This window comes from Hemiscyllium ocellatum, chromosome 33 (assembly GCF_020745735.1).
Source record: "Hemiscyllium ocellatum isolate sHemOce1 chromosome 33, sHemOce1.pat.X.cur, whole genome shotgun sequence".
In the NCBI taxonomy this organism is placed as follows: Eukaryota; Metazoa; Chordata; class Chondrichthyes; order Orectolobiformes; family Hemiscylliidae; genus Hemiscyllium; species Hemiscyllium ocellatum.
In genome coordinates, this window is record NC_083433.1 from 17,465,450 (window position 1) to 17,480,568 (window position 15,119).

Consider the following 15,119-nt stretch of genomic DNA (forward strand, 5'->3'; position numbering starts at 1 on the left):
AAGTCAAATGGCAGGTTACTTGTCACAGAATTTCCAGTTTTGGATTTGCTCTTGTAACCACTGTACTCACTGACTGGTTCAGTTCCTGATCAAACTGTACATAAAAAGCAAGGAATTTTAAAAAGGGTCTTTTCATCCAGCCCTTCAAGCCTACTTCATCATTCAATAAGATCATAGCTGATCTGATTTTAACCTGAACTCAATATTCCAGCATCTCTCAGATAATCTTCCATCCCCATGGTAATTAAGAATCTGCTTTTGCCTTAAAAGTTCAGCATCCAATGCCTTTTGAGGAAAGGAATTCCTAAGTTATTTAACAGAGTAAAAATAGATCCTTATCTCCGTTTTAATTGGGTGTCATCTTTTTTTTACACACACCATGACCCCTCAGTTCTAGATTCTCCCAGAAGAGGAAACCACCTTTCAAACATCCACTAAATTGCTTCAAGATCATAGTTTTTCATTAAGTCTGTACAAGCCACAGGCTACAGGCCCAGTCTTTCTTTATAAAGCAGTTATCGCTCTTTCTAATTATTAATCTAGTAAACCTTCTCTGATCTGCTTCCAACGTGCTATCCCCATTTCAAACATGTATATAGTTTTGGAAAATGTGGGGAGTGATGAGCTTTCAGGGCAACATAGCACGAATAGCCAAGTTTCTGGTATCAGGATGGCTCTAATGTAATGAGTGGCACATCGGGTTCCAAGCAACCGATTGTGTTGTGTAAAAGGACTCTAGTCAGGGGCACAAATGTTTCTGCAACCAGCAGCAAAAGATCAGAATGGTGTGTTGCCACCCTGGTGCCAGGATCAAGGATGTCTCAGAGGGTGAAGAATATTCTCAAAGGGGAGAGGGCCCAGTAGGAGGTCATTGTTGTTTGTTTGTATCACAGGAAGGGAAAAGGATGAGATTCTGAAGGGAGAATATAAGTAGTTAGGCAGGAACTTAAAAAGGAGGTCCTCAAGAGAAGTAATATTTGGATTACTCCCATGACTACGAGCTAATGAGGGAAGGAATAGGAGAATAGACCAGATGAATGGGCGGCTGAAGAGTTGGTGTACAGGAGAAGGATTTACATTTTTGGATCATTGGAATCTCTTCTGGGGTACAAGTGACCCGTACAAGGATCAATTGCACCTTAATTGGAAAGTGATTAATATACGGGCAAGAAGATTTGCAGAGCTGCTCAGGAAAATTTAAATTAGTTTTGGGGGGGAAGGCAGGGAGATACTGAGGAAAGATCAAGATCAATCTGAGACTGGTACAGCTGAGCAAAGTAGTGAGGCAGAACATTCAGGGCAAGGAGGGACAAAGCAGAGAATAAAGGGACAAGGTAGGACTGATAAATTTATCTGCATTTATTTCAATGCAAGGGGCCTAACAGGGAAGGCAGATGAACTCAGGGCATGGTTAGGAATATGGGACTGGGATATCATAGCAATTACAGAAACATGGCTAAGGGATGGACAGGACTGGCAGCTTGATGTTCCTGGATACAAATGCTACAAGAAGGATAGAAAGGGAGGCAAGAGAGGAGGGAGAGCAGCGTTTTCAATAAGGCAAAGCATTATAGCTGTACTTATACTAATACTGATACTCCCAGAAATACATCCAGGGAAGGATGGGTGGAACGGAGAAATAATAAGGGATGATCATCTTATTGGGACTGTATTACCATTGTCAGCAGGAAATTGAGAAACAAATTGGTGAGGAGATGTGTTATCTGTAGAAATAAGGTAGTTATGGTAGGGGATTATAACTTTCCAAACATAGACTGGGACGGTCATAGTGGTTAGGGTTTAGACAGAGGGGAATTTGTTAAATGTGTACAAGTTCTCCCATTCAGCATATTGATATACCACTAAAGAAGGTGCAAAACTTGACCTACTCTTGGGAAATAAGGCAAGGCAGATGACTGAGGTGCCAGTAACCGTAATTCTATACTAAAACTATTAGCAATTGATCAAATAGTTGAAGTTCTAAATTGGAGGAATGCTAAATTTGACAGTATTGGGCAAGAGCTTTCAAAAGCTGACTGGGGGCAGATGTTCGCAAGTAAAGGGACAGCTGGAAAATGGGGAACCTTCAAAAAAAAAAGAGTACAGAGACAGTATATTTCTGTTTGGGTGAAAGAAAAAGGCTGACAGGTGTAGGGATTGCTAGATGACTGGAGAAATTGAGGGTTTGGTTAAGAGAAAGAAGGAAGCACATGTCAGGTATAGACAGGAGAGATTGAGTGAATCCTTAGAAGAGTATAAGGATGTACATATATTTGGAAAGGCAATGACTGATTAGGGATAGTCAACATGGCTGTGTGGGGAGAAAATCATTTCACTAACTTGATTGAGTTTTCTGAAGTAGTAACAAAGAGGATTGATGAGGGCAGAGCGATGGGACGTGATCTATACAGAATTTCAGTCAGGCGTTCAACAAGGGTCCCCATTGGAGACTGGTTAGCAAAGTTAGATCTCTTGGAATACAGGGAGAATTAGCCATTTGGATACAGAACTGGATCAAAAGGTAAAGACAGAGGGTGGTGATTGGGGTGGTGGTGGAGGGTTGTTTTTCAGACTGGAGGCCTGTGACCAGTGGGATGCCAAAAGGATCGGAGCACGGTTCACTTCTTTTTGTCATTTATAGAAGTGATTTGGATATGAAAATAGGAGATAGTTAGCAAGTTTGCAGATGACACCAAAATTGGAGGAGTACTGAACAGCGAAGGAGGTTACCTCAGAATACAATGGGACCTTGATCAGATGGGCCAAATGGCTGAGTACTGGCAGATGGAATTTAATTTATATAAATGTGAGGTGCTGCATTTGGGAAATCAAACCTTAGCAGAACTTATACACTTAATGGTAAGGTCCTAGCAAGTGTTGCTGAACAAAGACTTGAGTGCAGGTTCATTACTCCTTGAAAGTAAAGTCGCAGATAGACAGGATAGTGAAGGCGACATTTGGTATGCATTCCTTTATTGGTCAGACCATTGAGTATAGGACTTGGGAAGTCATGTTGTACTTTTAGAACATTGCATGTAACTCTGGTCTCCTCCCTATCGGAAGGATGTTGTGAAACTTGAAAGGTTTCAGAAAAGATTTATACTACAGCAACCGGAAGGGCCGGGGTGGGGGGGGGGGTGGGGGGGGGAGGGGAGAAGAGAGGAGAACAAGAGGGAGAGGGAGAGGGAGAGGGAGAGAGAATAAGTATTCTCCAGAACTAGAGGGTATAGGTTTAAAGGTGAGAGGGGAAAGATCTAAAAAAAGAGAGACCCAAGGACCTCCTTTTTCACACAGAGGGTGTTGCATGTACAGCATGAGCTACCAGAGGACATGGAAGCTGGTACAATTGCAACATCTAGAAGGCATCTGCATGCGTATATGAATAGGAAGAGTTTAAAGGGAAGCAGGCTAAGCTTTGGCAAATAGGACCAGATTAGGTTGGGATATCTGGTCAGCAAGGGACGAAGGGTCTGTTTCTGTGCTGTACATCTCTGACTCAATATTAACATCCTTTCATCCTTCGTGACCTGTACTGTACACAATTCTCCAGATTTGATCTTACTAGTGCCCTGGATAACTGAAGCGCAACGTGCTTACGGGGCAGCACGGTGGCACAGTGGTTAGCACTGCTGCCTCACAGCGCCAGGGACCTGGGTTCAATTCCCGCCTCAGGCGACTGACTGTGTGGAGTTTGCACGTTCTCCCCGTGTCTGCGTGGGTTTCCTCCGGGTGCTCCGGTTTCCTCCCACAGACCAAAGATGTGCGGGTCAGGTGAATTGGCCATGTTAAATTGCCCGTAGTGTTAGGTAAGGGGTAAATGTAGGGGTATGGGTGGGTTGCGCTTCGGCGGGTCGGTGTGGACTTGTTGGGCCGAAGGGCCTGTTTCCACACTAAGTCTAATCTAATCTAAAACATCTTCACTCCTGCATTCAATTCCCCTTGCAACAAATAAAATTGTTAGCTTTCCCAATTGTTTGCTGTAGCTGCACAATTTGTGCATTAGGACATACCTTAGACTGCTGCCTCATAGCTCCAGGGTTCCAGGTTCGATTCCAGCCTCAGGTGACTTTATCCCAGAGTCTGCATAGGTTTCCTCCGGGTGGTCCGTTTTCATCCCACAGTCCAAAACATGTGCGGGTCAAGTAGATATGGCCATGCTAAATTGCCCAAGTGTTAGGTGTGTTAGTCAGGGGTAAGTGGGTCTGGGTGGGTTACTCTCCAGAGGGTCGGTGTGGACTTGTTGGGCTGAAGGGCTTGTTTCCATGTTGTAAGTCATCCAATCTAAAATCATACCCCAGATCTGTCTGCGTCTCAGAGCTCGATATCGCACAATTTGGATAATACTGTGCTGCTTTCCATTCTCTGCCAAAAATGGACAATTCCATACTAACCACATTGTGCTCCACTTCCCAGATATGTGCCACTCGCTTAAGAAGCCTACAAAATGTTATAACCTCGCCACAGCTCATTTTTCTATTTGTTTTGAACCCGCAAATTCAGCTACCAAACCTTAAATATACATAATGACTTTGGATGAAGAAATTGAAGAGTTGAGGCCCATGGCACCATGCCAGCCTGAAAAAAAAACTCATTCCTATTATTTGACCTGTTAACAGGAAGCAACTTCTATGCATGCCAAAATGATACTCTATTCAGAGAGTCAGTCATGACAAGCTTTTTTTCTTCAACCCCAACAATAATCTTTGATGCGGCACCGTATCAAATACATCCTGGAAGTCTAAATGCAATACATCAATTGGTTCTCCTTTATCTAAAGCACTTCAAGAAGCTCCATTAAATTAAACATGATTTCCCTTTGACAAAACTATGTTGGCTCTGCAGGACTGCCTTGGACTTATCCAAGTGCCCCGTTAGTACATTTTTAATAAATATCTGATTTTTCCATGTGACAGGTTAGTAGTTGTTGCCTGCTTTCTATTTCCCTCCATTTTTGAATAAATTCTGGGACATTGAGGGAGAGATTCACAGTGGTAACACCACTGAACAAAGGGGGGATGGTTAGATTCTCCCCTGGAGATGGCCATTGCCTGGCACTTCTATGGCATGAATATTACTTAACAGTCCAAGACCAAACATTCAGTTCTTAAGGCCATAAAACTGGAACAGCTCAAGTATCTCAGCAATTCTGAATGCCATATATTCATCAAATCAGCAGACATCTCTATTTTTGACCCAATGATGAGAGGACAGTCAGTCATTCAATGTGGAACCTGAAGACGGTTAGGAGTTTACCCCAAGATCTCTTACAGCAATGCCTGGGGACGAAAATGATTGACCTCCAACCACACTAGCTTCCTTTGTGCAAGGTATGACTTCAATCAGTCGAAGAGCTTCACAAATGATTCCCTTCGATTTTGCTGGAGAGTTTCTTGATGTCAAGGGAGTCACACTAACCATCTCTTCAATTCATTCTTTTAGCCATGTGTGGACCAAAGCTGCAATGATGTCAGACTGAGTGGCAGCAGGGCAATGGTAGAACTACAAATTTTACACCATTGAGCTAGTTATTACTGAGTAAGTAAGCATGATTTGACAACAATGTCAATGTCAACAACTCTAACCGTCATTTTACTCAATTAAAATAGTAAATCAGTGTTGGAATTTTCCTTTGTGGGGCTAGGACACATCTGGGCAATTTTTTAGACTGCTGGGGATATGGTTTTACTGGACTCCTGCATCATTGGGATGATATTTATTGAACCTTGCTCTCATTAGTGGTTTTATTGTCCACTTTCATAACTGGATGTAGCAGGACTGCAGAACTTTGATCACACAACTAATGGATATGATCTTTTAGCTCTATCAGATACTATTTTTGTCTGTCATAGAAGTAACCCTAATTTTTAGCCTCAACAATATTGCTCGACTCCTTTGAAATCTATCCCATTCAGAAGTGATAATGCCACACAATAAACTTTCAGATTCTTAACGTAAAGACAGAAGTCTCCACAAGGTCTGTGAAGTGGTTACTCCTACTAAACACTGGCTTGGACTGAAAAATCTGACAGATACGTTGGAGGTAATGGAGTCACAAGTATGTTTTCCCCTCATGTTGCTTCCTTGAACCCAGCACAGCAGCTATATCCTTTAGGACTCATCTAATTCAGTAGTACTACCACCAGGAAACTTTGATGAAATGGAGTACCCTATCCAGAGCACATTCTGTGCCCTTGTCACCCTCAACACTTCTTGAAATAGATTTCATGTAGTGGCGTCAGTGCTGAACTGGGAGGGGGGCAATGTCAGAAATCTTGACACCAGCTTATAGTCCAACAGGTTTATTTGAAATCACATGCTTTTGGAGCATTGCTCCTTCATCAAGTGAACTAAGGAGCTCCTAAGGAAGGAGCAGTGCTCCAAAAGCTTGGTGATTTTAAATAAGCCTGTTGGACGATGACCTGGTGTCATGTGACTTCTAACCCTGTCCAAAATAGATTTAATATGGGGGAACATGAACTCATCTTCAAAAATGGGCAAGGTCACTGGTAGATGGCAATCAGCAAAAGGTTTCCTTTCCGAAGTTTAAGTTAAAGTTAATGCCATGAGATTTGTGGTGTAAAGTCACTGCTGAGGACTGCGAGTCAATTCCCTGACTATATACCATTGTGCTGCCATCTCTGGATCAGTCCTGTCTTGGGAAAGGCCATATACAGGAATGGTGATGATAGTGTTGAGACATTTTGCTCATTGATAATGATTTGCTCGTTAATGATTATATCAGGCTGTTGCTCAACTAGGTGTTGGTCAGCTCACTATTTTGGCACAATCCCAATTTGTTATTAAAAAGGGAAAATAAAAAAAGATTTACAGGACTGTTTTTGCCATCATTCCCCATGCCTAGATGAATGCCAACTGGCCCATGCAGTTCTATTCCTTCAAGACTTTACAGCAGTTTGACAGAGTTGCTGGGCTTGCTTGGCCATATTAAAAAGTTTAAGAATCAGCTACATTACTGTGGGATATGTTGTTATCACATAGGACAAATCAGGTAAGGTTAGGAGATTTCTTTCCCAGATGACATCAGTTAACCAGATTATAGTTTCAACTATTAGAAACTTGATTTTAATTCCAATTTATATTATTTGAAGACAAAATTCTACCAGCTGCCATTTCAACCCATGATCCCAAAGCATTAGCCTGGGCTTCTGGATTACCTATCCAGTGACATCCCCACTATGCCACTGCCTCTCCCTTATCACACGGATCCTGGTCAAACCCTTTTTGATAGTCGAGATGCAAAACAGATTAAAATATGGAGGAGGTTATCAATTTCCCACAGCTTTGTCACAATCATTTCCTTAAAAACATTGGAGGTGGGTGGACACAGAATCATCCCCTTCAGAGTTAAATATATTTACATCCAAAAATCCCTCCAACAGAAGAAAGGGCAAGACCCTAATACAGCACAAAACCGTATTAAAAACAAAATCACATGAAATTATCAAACTGAGATGGCAGCATGCATCTGAAACACTGATTAATAATTATACTGTGTGTAGAAAAGGAAAAAAATCATCCACACTTAATGGAAGCAGACAGGACGGGTTTGTATGGTTAGTGCACATAAACTGAATTTAGAAGTGTTGCAATATTACCCTTGAACTTAAATGCTTTGCTTTGAATTGAAATTCCAAAAAAATGTTGTAAGTCACTCTACAGTTAGAAATTAAGCTATAAACAAGCTGGGCTTTACAATGGACATTTTGTAGAAATGGACCGGGGGGGGGGGGGTACTGCAGATGCTGGAGATCAGAGTCAAGATTAGAGTGGTGCTAGAAAAGCACACCAGGCAGCATCACAGGAGCTGGAAAATTGACGTTTCGGGCAAAAGCCCTTCATTAGGAATGCAGAATATTTGATAGAATATCAAGTCAGCAGTGACATTTTTTTACAAATTAGATTTTAAGTTCATTACACATAGGAAATAAGATACAAAACAATTACAATGGCACCATACAGTGTGAAAATATACTTTCATCTGCAAGATAGGTGAAGCAACATGCTCACTTCCTGATGAAGGGCTCTGGCCCGAAACGTCGAATTTCCTGTTCCTTGGATGCTGCCTGACCTGCTGTGCTTTAACCAGCAACACTTTCAGCACTGCACAAAATGTGCCAACACTCAGTGCCGTTGAATAACTTAAAGCACTTGCTTAGATAACTTTTTTTTTAACCTATAAAATGGCTATTTATGTCTTAAATTATGGAAAAATAATGCACTATCCCATATTATACTTAATCTCAGACACTACAAAAAGGTCTACTGCACTCATTACAATGCCAGCCATTGACAATTTATGCACCAAAGAATCTCAAGGAAACATGGAAAAATGAAGCAAAGTTAATACAAGTGTATTTTTTTAAAAAAGCACTTAAACTCATTATGCTAGATTACAAATCAGGATGTCCAAAAATGGGGTGGAAGTAAATGGTGTATGAAGTAACTACCAAGTCAAATATCTAACTGCACATTAGCAGATATTCTCTTGTACACCAACAGGGAGCAGCAGCAAGGCTGAGTGTTAGTACACCAGTAAGTGCTTCTAGAAGTTTCCAGCAAAGATGCATTTGATTCTGTATGTTAGACATAGCAGCTAGAAAGACAAAGGTTTGACTGGAGAAAGACTTTGCCACCCCCCACCCTAAAAACAGGCTACCACAGGTTTTCATAGTTAAAAATCACAACACCAGGTTATAGTCCAACAGGTTTAATTAATCCTGTTGGACTATAACCTGACGTTGCATGATTTTTAAACTGTGTACACCCCAGTCCAACACCAGCATCTCTAAATCATGACAGGCTTTCATGGCCTGTGTAACAGCCTGTCACTGTTGCAAAATATGATAAATATGATACAATGGATCCTTTGTCATACTGTTGTTTTTCACGATCCATTGTGTTTTTCAGGAATTTAGAGTGTCAGTGAGTCACTTCATACGAGGCATGAGAACACTGGCCACCGGAAAGAGGTGGAGCCTGAAATAACAAAGGAATGACTTGTGCTGGCCTGTTTTCCCAAATATTTGCTCAGCCACTATTGCCTCATTAACCACTAGGCTTCAAAATACACAACATAAACCCAGATAAACTTGCCACTTCCATTTAAGTGGGCAGATATCATAAAACATACTACTGAAGTAGATTTTGCAGTTAGAATGCATATTAAACACTGGTTGATAAAATCTTTCCCACTATGTCAATTAACAATGCAATGTTCTATATCTAACAGAATATGGCAAATAGATTGTTTTCCATCTCAAAATTTCTTTTCTACCATGCTAACATTTTTACTGGATTGTACTGGCAACTTATTTTGTTATGACCTGTGTATCAGGAGAATGCAACACTTCTGATCCAAGCAAGAAATAAAGCAGTCAAGTTTCAAATACAGCAAAATTATTTGGAAGAACCCTTGGTTTTTAAGTTCTTTGCAGCGTCTTACTATTTCTACGTTGTCCTTGCTTCTTAAGAAAAGCAGAGAAGTAAATTCCCAAAACTGGAGGAGTCAAGCATCTACTTTGTTACAGGCAAAGCTAATTAGGGTTTAAAATTACCAACCCTGCACCAAAAAGAAGCAAACTTTAATGATTTCCAAAAAAGATGTTGATTTCATTTCTGTATATCAAACAGTGTTTCTTGGTTTTAGACCTCATGCGAATTTGGAATCTACCACTGAAGTGTCTGCATCCCTTCATGTCACTCAACAATCTGAGCTTTATAATCCAAGTATTCAAATCCGGTCCTCAGTTTCTGTCCCCTAAAGTGCCTCATTAAAGATGATCACTCACGAGCATCTTTTCTTCTACTCCTATGTGAACTTTGCACTCTTGAACATTTCTTAATCTTGCCAGCTAACTTTCCCACTAGTTTCTCATGAGAAAAGTACATTGATGGAATGCAACCCAAGCAGTTTATCTTGTGTGTGTGCAATAACCACTCATTTGTATGCACCAGAAAGAACAATATACAACCCCATCATTTGGAGCATTGTTTTACAGCCAATAGATCTGAAATTGCTAATATGCCAACACTTTTTTTAAAAAAAGCATTTTAAATAGCATATAAAAAAATGTGCAAAATTAACCAAATAATCTGAAGTCTTTTCTGGCCCCAGCTTTCCCACATATTACAGATTCAAATTCAGATGAAAATATTTCTGCTTTAACTACAAAATGCAAAGTGGGATTTTAACTATTGCCATTATAATTACATATCAAGTTTAATTTTTGAAAGGTCATTTCCTCTTAGTGTGCTCAGCCTGTACCTCCTTTGGTTGACCACCTTCAGTTCAACACCAGAGGGCACCTGTGCTCATTAGCTACATGGTGGTTATTCTTCAAAATCTTTAAAAATCACATCCGTAATACTTAACTTGGTACTGAGTATTTTCTTTATTCAAATACACTGTACCTACATAAAGTGAGAAAACTGTTTTGAGCAGGATGAGAGTGAACACACCACATCTCTTTTTAGAAAGGGAACCCAAACTTGTCTTCTATAAGTAGGCCTGTCATGATTTCTCTTATGTAAAATCAAATTCTTTCAAACTAAAATTTGTTTTATGCATTCACTGTCATTAATAGGGCCTCCATTACTTTTTGAGAAATATTGCAGTAATGTATCAACCACCTCCCATTTTTGTTAAAACTACAGATTGAGAAAAAGCAAAATGATTTTCAGCACACTGATTTGATGGAGTTTTTTTTGATGTAAAATAAAATACTGCAGAATATGCAACAGAGCTTTCAAACCATGCTCGCCACAATGTACTGTTTTGAAACGGTGAATGGCAATGTTTCAGAATCACCAGCATTTGTACAAGTCTTCCCCATGATGTGACTTAAGCAAACAGGAAATGAGTTTTCTGCCCTTGAATGGAACAAAAGGACATGTGGCATGGATTATTTCCATAACACTAATCCTGACATAACTGAAATGCGCTGTTAAAAATGGGAAAAATATATTCTGCAATCTATATATAGTGTCTAATTTTAGTTTTGTAATCTGAAAAGGGAAGTAATAAAACAATGACTACCCATTTGCCCTCCAGCACAGGCACGAGCAGGCCTGCTGCATCTATAAACAAGATCTACCTTCTGGGCAATTTATGGTAATCTATTTTACTGCAGTCAACGACAATCTGTGCAATTCGTTGTAAAGATGACCTGAGCGATCGAGTATTTGAGCATTTTCATGATTCGTAAAGCATTCAATTGAATTTTTAATAGGAAAAAACTAAGCAATATTACTTAAATTTTAGCAGAAAGGAAGTCCAAGCATTGTTTCTTGTCTAGGTGCTGGGATTATGAAAGATCTGCCACTGAGGGCTTTTCAATCAAAGCATGGTTAATTTCTCAAATAAAGAGAAAACATTTTAACTCCGTACTATTTTAAAAGTCAGTTCAAACAGAAAGCTGTTGTTTATATGAACCAATATATTTCCTTCAAGTAAAGTCAGAATAAAAACACATGTTTGCAATGATGAGGTAACTGGAAACAAACTTAGTGGACATTACCTCTGGCCAATCAGGCAACTCATCTGCCAGTTTTTCCAAACTACCATGTTGAGAGTTTACTCCCACTTCTCTCCAACATCCTTTTAAACATGAATTAATTAAAAATTTGGTCCCAATTAAATCAGGATCATCCTTCCCATGATGCATCATACATATTCTTCACTTTTCAAGCCTTGTTTGCTGCACACAATGAACTTACTTTAAAATGGGGATCAATTGAGAAATAATAACCAATACTTTACTGTTTGAACTAATAAAATTGCTCTGTTTGTTAGTTATTTAACTGGATACAGCTAGACACAAAGCCCTAAATCCAGAAGCGTGGAAAATGCCATGTCAAAAATAGATTCCCTAGATTGTGTACATTATTTTTTGACAAATGTAGTTGGCAAAATGTGCCATAAAATAAACTGTAAAAGAAATTTCTGTCTTGTGGAAAAACAAGTGTAAAAATACTGGACATACCCATGAGGGAGCCCCCTGCAGCCATTTTGTAAGTCAGTCTCAGCAACGGCAGCAAAAAAACCTCACCTTCTTTGAAGTCACTGCACTGTGTGGGGGAGGGATACATACCTGCTGCCTGATAGGTCTGCATAATCATGCTTGCAACTACCAATAAAAAAGGAGCTGCTCAGAGCTGAGCAATCAGCAGCGAGCCCTGCAAAGTTTGCCTGGCAACTGAGGGGCAAAGGAGGTGATTCTATGGTCATGAAAGGAGGGTGAGAGGGGGGAAAAGAAGACCTATTGCTGGAAATCTGAAGACCATCAGAATTTGATAGCTTAAGCCAGTTATTTAAAATATAAACAATTTTATAAGAGCCAATCACAAGAATAAAAACCTCAAGCTGGTATACTAAAACACACCTTTGTCCATGCTTTAGTAAAAGATATGTTAAATCAACTAACATAATTAGAAACTGCTGCATATCTTTGCACTGGGATAGATAAGCTGCATGGGTTATTCTGGTCGTAACAGCGCTCTAATTTACTAGGAAATTTTGAGGTGACAATTCTTTAAATATGACCCAAGTCAGACCATATTTGCCGAAATAACAGCCGATGCCACACCTGTTCATCATACTTCCCTTGTGACATTAACTTACCTACGAATGCAGCTCAAAATGATCAAATACACATGCAGCCTTCCCTCGCCATTTCTGCTCTCACCCGCATCAACATACATGACACTTGTATACTCAAGTGGGAGGTGGGGGGGGTAGTGTGGTGGTAGGCAGGCAAGCAGGCAGAAACCAAAAAGCAACAAAATAAGTAATTGGCCAGGTTCTCAAAATTTCTTGTTGCTCTTTCATGTATTAACTATCCTTTGCCCTGAAATGCTTAGTTTGGATTGTTGTAAAATTTAAAAGATTCCCCAATCATTACCACTCATTGCTGTTTAAGAAACCACTTTGACCTTGAGGCAACTCAAGGAAATTCATGATGTACCTATCAAAACTACTTGATGAATGGTCTTGCATGAACACAAAAAAAACTAACTACTTCTTAGAAGGAGCTGTTTCTCTTGACTTAAATCAAATTAGGATGCAGCACCACAGTGTTAACTACATAAGTATGGTTATGGATTTTTGATATGATTGTTGGACCACTGACTAGTTTGTCTGCACAAAAAGAAAATAAAAATATCTAATTATGAAGAAATGTATATATAGACTATACAAATTGACCATATAGTCAATTGCATTAAAGTGAGCAGCTGCCATATCTAGAGGCAATGGCGAGAGCAAGGACATCCTTCCGTCGTTAATGTGGCAGTAGCAAAAAAGCTCCTCCAGGGGACAGGATGGTGGTGCCAACATGACATTTGCAGCCAAAGCAAGTCTCTGGGCACAATGGCAGCCTGGCAGCAGAAAAACTGGAGCAAATTCTTCTGGTCATTGGTGAGGCAGTGGAGAAGCAGAGCTTGGGACTCCTGGTTGCGGGGTGAGCGCCAGTTCAGTGAAGTCAGTGAGGTGGGTCCAGTGACAAAGAGACAGCGCCTAAGATGTGTGGCGACTCCTACATTGGTGAGGCCAGTGCAGGCAGCAGCAAGGCACTGGAGGTCTCTCAGTTACTGGAAGCTCTATGCCAAAGTGGACTAGGTTGGAAAGACTAATTCTCTGGACTTATTTCTTTAATTTCCTCATTTTTCTTGAGCTTTTTTGGTAAGAATCTGTACCTAGATGCCTTTGAACCTCAATGTGGTGATCTGTTAACTTTTCAATGTACAGAGGAACCTCAATCATCTGGCATTCGATTACTTGAATATCAAATTATCTGGCATGATCGCAAGGTCCCAATGCTCAGCTAACCTGTTATCCAGCATTCGATTAACTGAACAAAACACTGCCCACCCGTGTCTTTCAGATAATCGTGGTTGCTCTGTACTCAAATGAGTACGTGATAATAAAGCTAATTCAATTTAATCTACCAACTCCTGCTAATGTTTTATTACTAAGAGCTGTGAAGAATACTACAGAATAAAATTCTGCTCACAAATGCAAAAGCTTAAGAGGATATGTAACTTCATTCATACTATGTATTCAATTTAATATCCAAGATGAACAATTCATAATCACTGGGGGACTTGGATCTATTACATGGTTCTTTATAATTCTCCCCAAGTCAGTTTGAGATGCTACTTTAGAGATACACTGACAGAATTCAAATTTACAGCCTTTCATAGGTACACGATGAGCAGGTGCAGAGTAAATGGTCATACTAGTTAATAGATAAACACTCGCTTCAATCCAGGTTTCCTATTTCAAAATACTAATAGGAGGAATGAAACAGAGTTCTAGCCAAGGACTTGTTTCTTCAGATTTAAAGTTCAGCAGGAATTGCTTCACATTTAACACAGCCTCGTGACTTACCATTACCATTAGAAATCCACAAAATCCAAAAACATTTCTTTTGGACTATGATTTACCAAGAAGAAGGTTCAGAGCTATTTGAAAGGAAGGTTTTCCTAATTATATGATCAAAAAAATGTCAATTTAAGAGTTAACACAACCACACTAGATACTGAGACTAGCTTATAGTATTGTCCTATTGTAGATTAAAAAATACCGATCAGACTTTACCTTTTAACCAATTAATCTGGCACAACCACTCGCTGTATGTTCTTTCCCAACAATTAGCTTTTGCAAGAGTCTTAATTATTGCCTCAAAACAATAAATCAATACCACTAGTGACTGTTAATGGTGAAACATTTGTATTTATCTTCAGCCAGAAATATTGAGTAGGCAATCCACCTAGGTCAAGTGAAAACAGTTCAGCTTTCAGGGTTTGGAAGTAGTTAGGAAGGAGGGGAAGAGTTACTTATTGCAAGCTTTCGGACGTCTTTCCCTTCCACAGGCATATCCAGGTAGTGTCAAGGAGAAACAGAAACCAAGTTCAGAAGAGCAATGCTAGGCAACTTTCAGCCTATTGCATCCCATTTCTTTCAGAACTAAAACCAACAGTAAACTGGATCTCTAAGAAAATATTGGCTTCCTTTCCAAAGTTACTTGACTTTTTGGTCATTAGACAAGTCATAGCTCCCATTATATTTAGACTTCCAATTCCAAATTATACATATCTTT

General features: G+C 39.8%; 1 protein-coding gene across 9 annotated transcripts in view; it reads right to left on the minus strand.

The window, feature by feature from the left end:
- The window catches only part of LOC132831506 (activating transcription factor 7-interacting protein 1-like), a 184,062-nt gene that overhangs the window by 110,220 nt on the left and 58,723 nt on the right, over nucleotides 1-15,119 (minus strand). Inside the window, exon 1 of one of the 9 annotated variants that reach the window (XM_060849693.1) lies at nucleotides 12,003-12,084. The exons of the other annotated variants lie outside the window; for them this stretch is intronic. The gene's annotated coding sequence lies outside the window, so the exon portion shown is untranslated. Of the gene's footprint in view, nucleotides 1-12,002; nucleotides 12,085-15,119 lie in introns of those variants that run through there. 9 annotated transcript variants of the gene reach the window in all.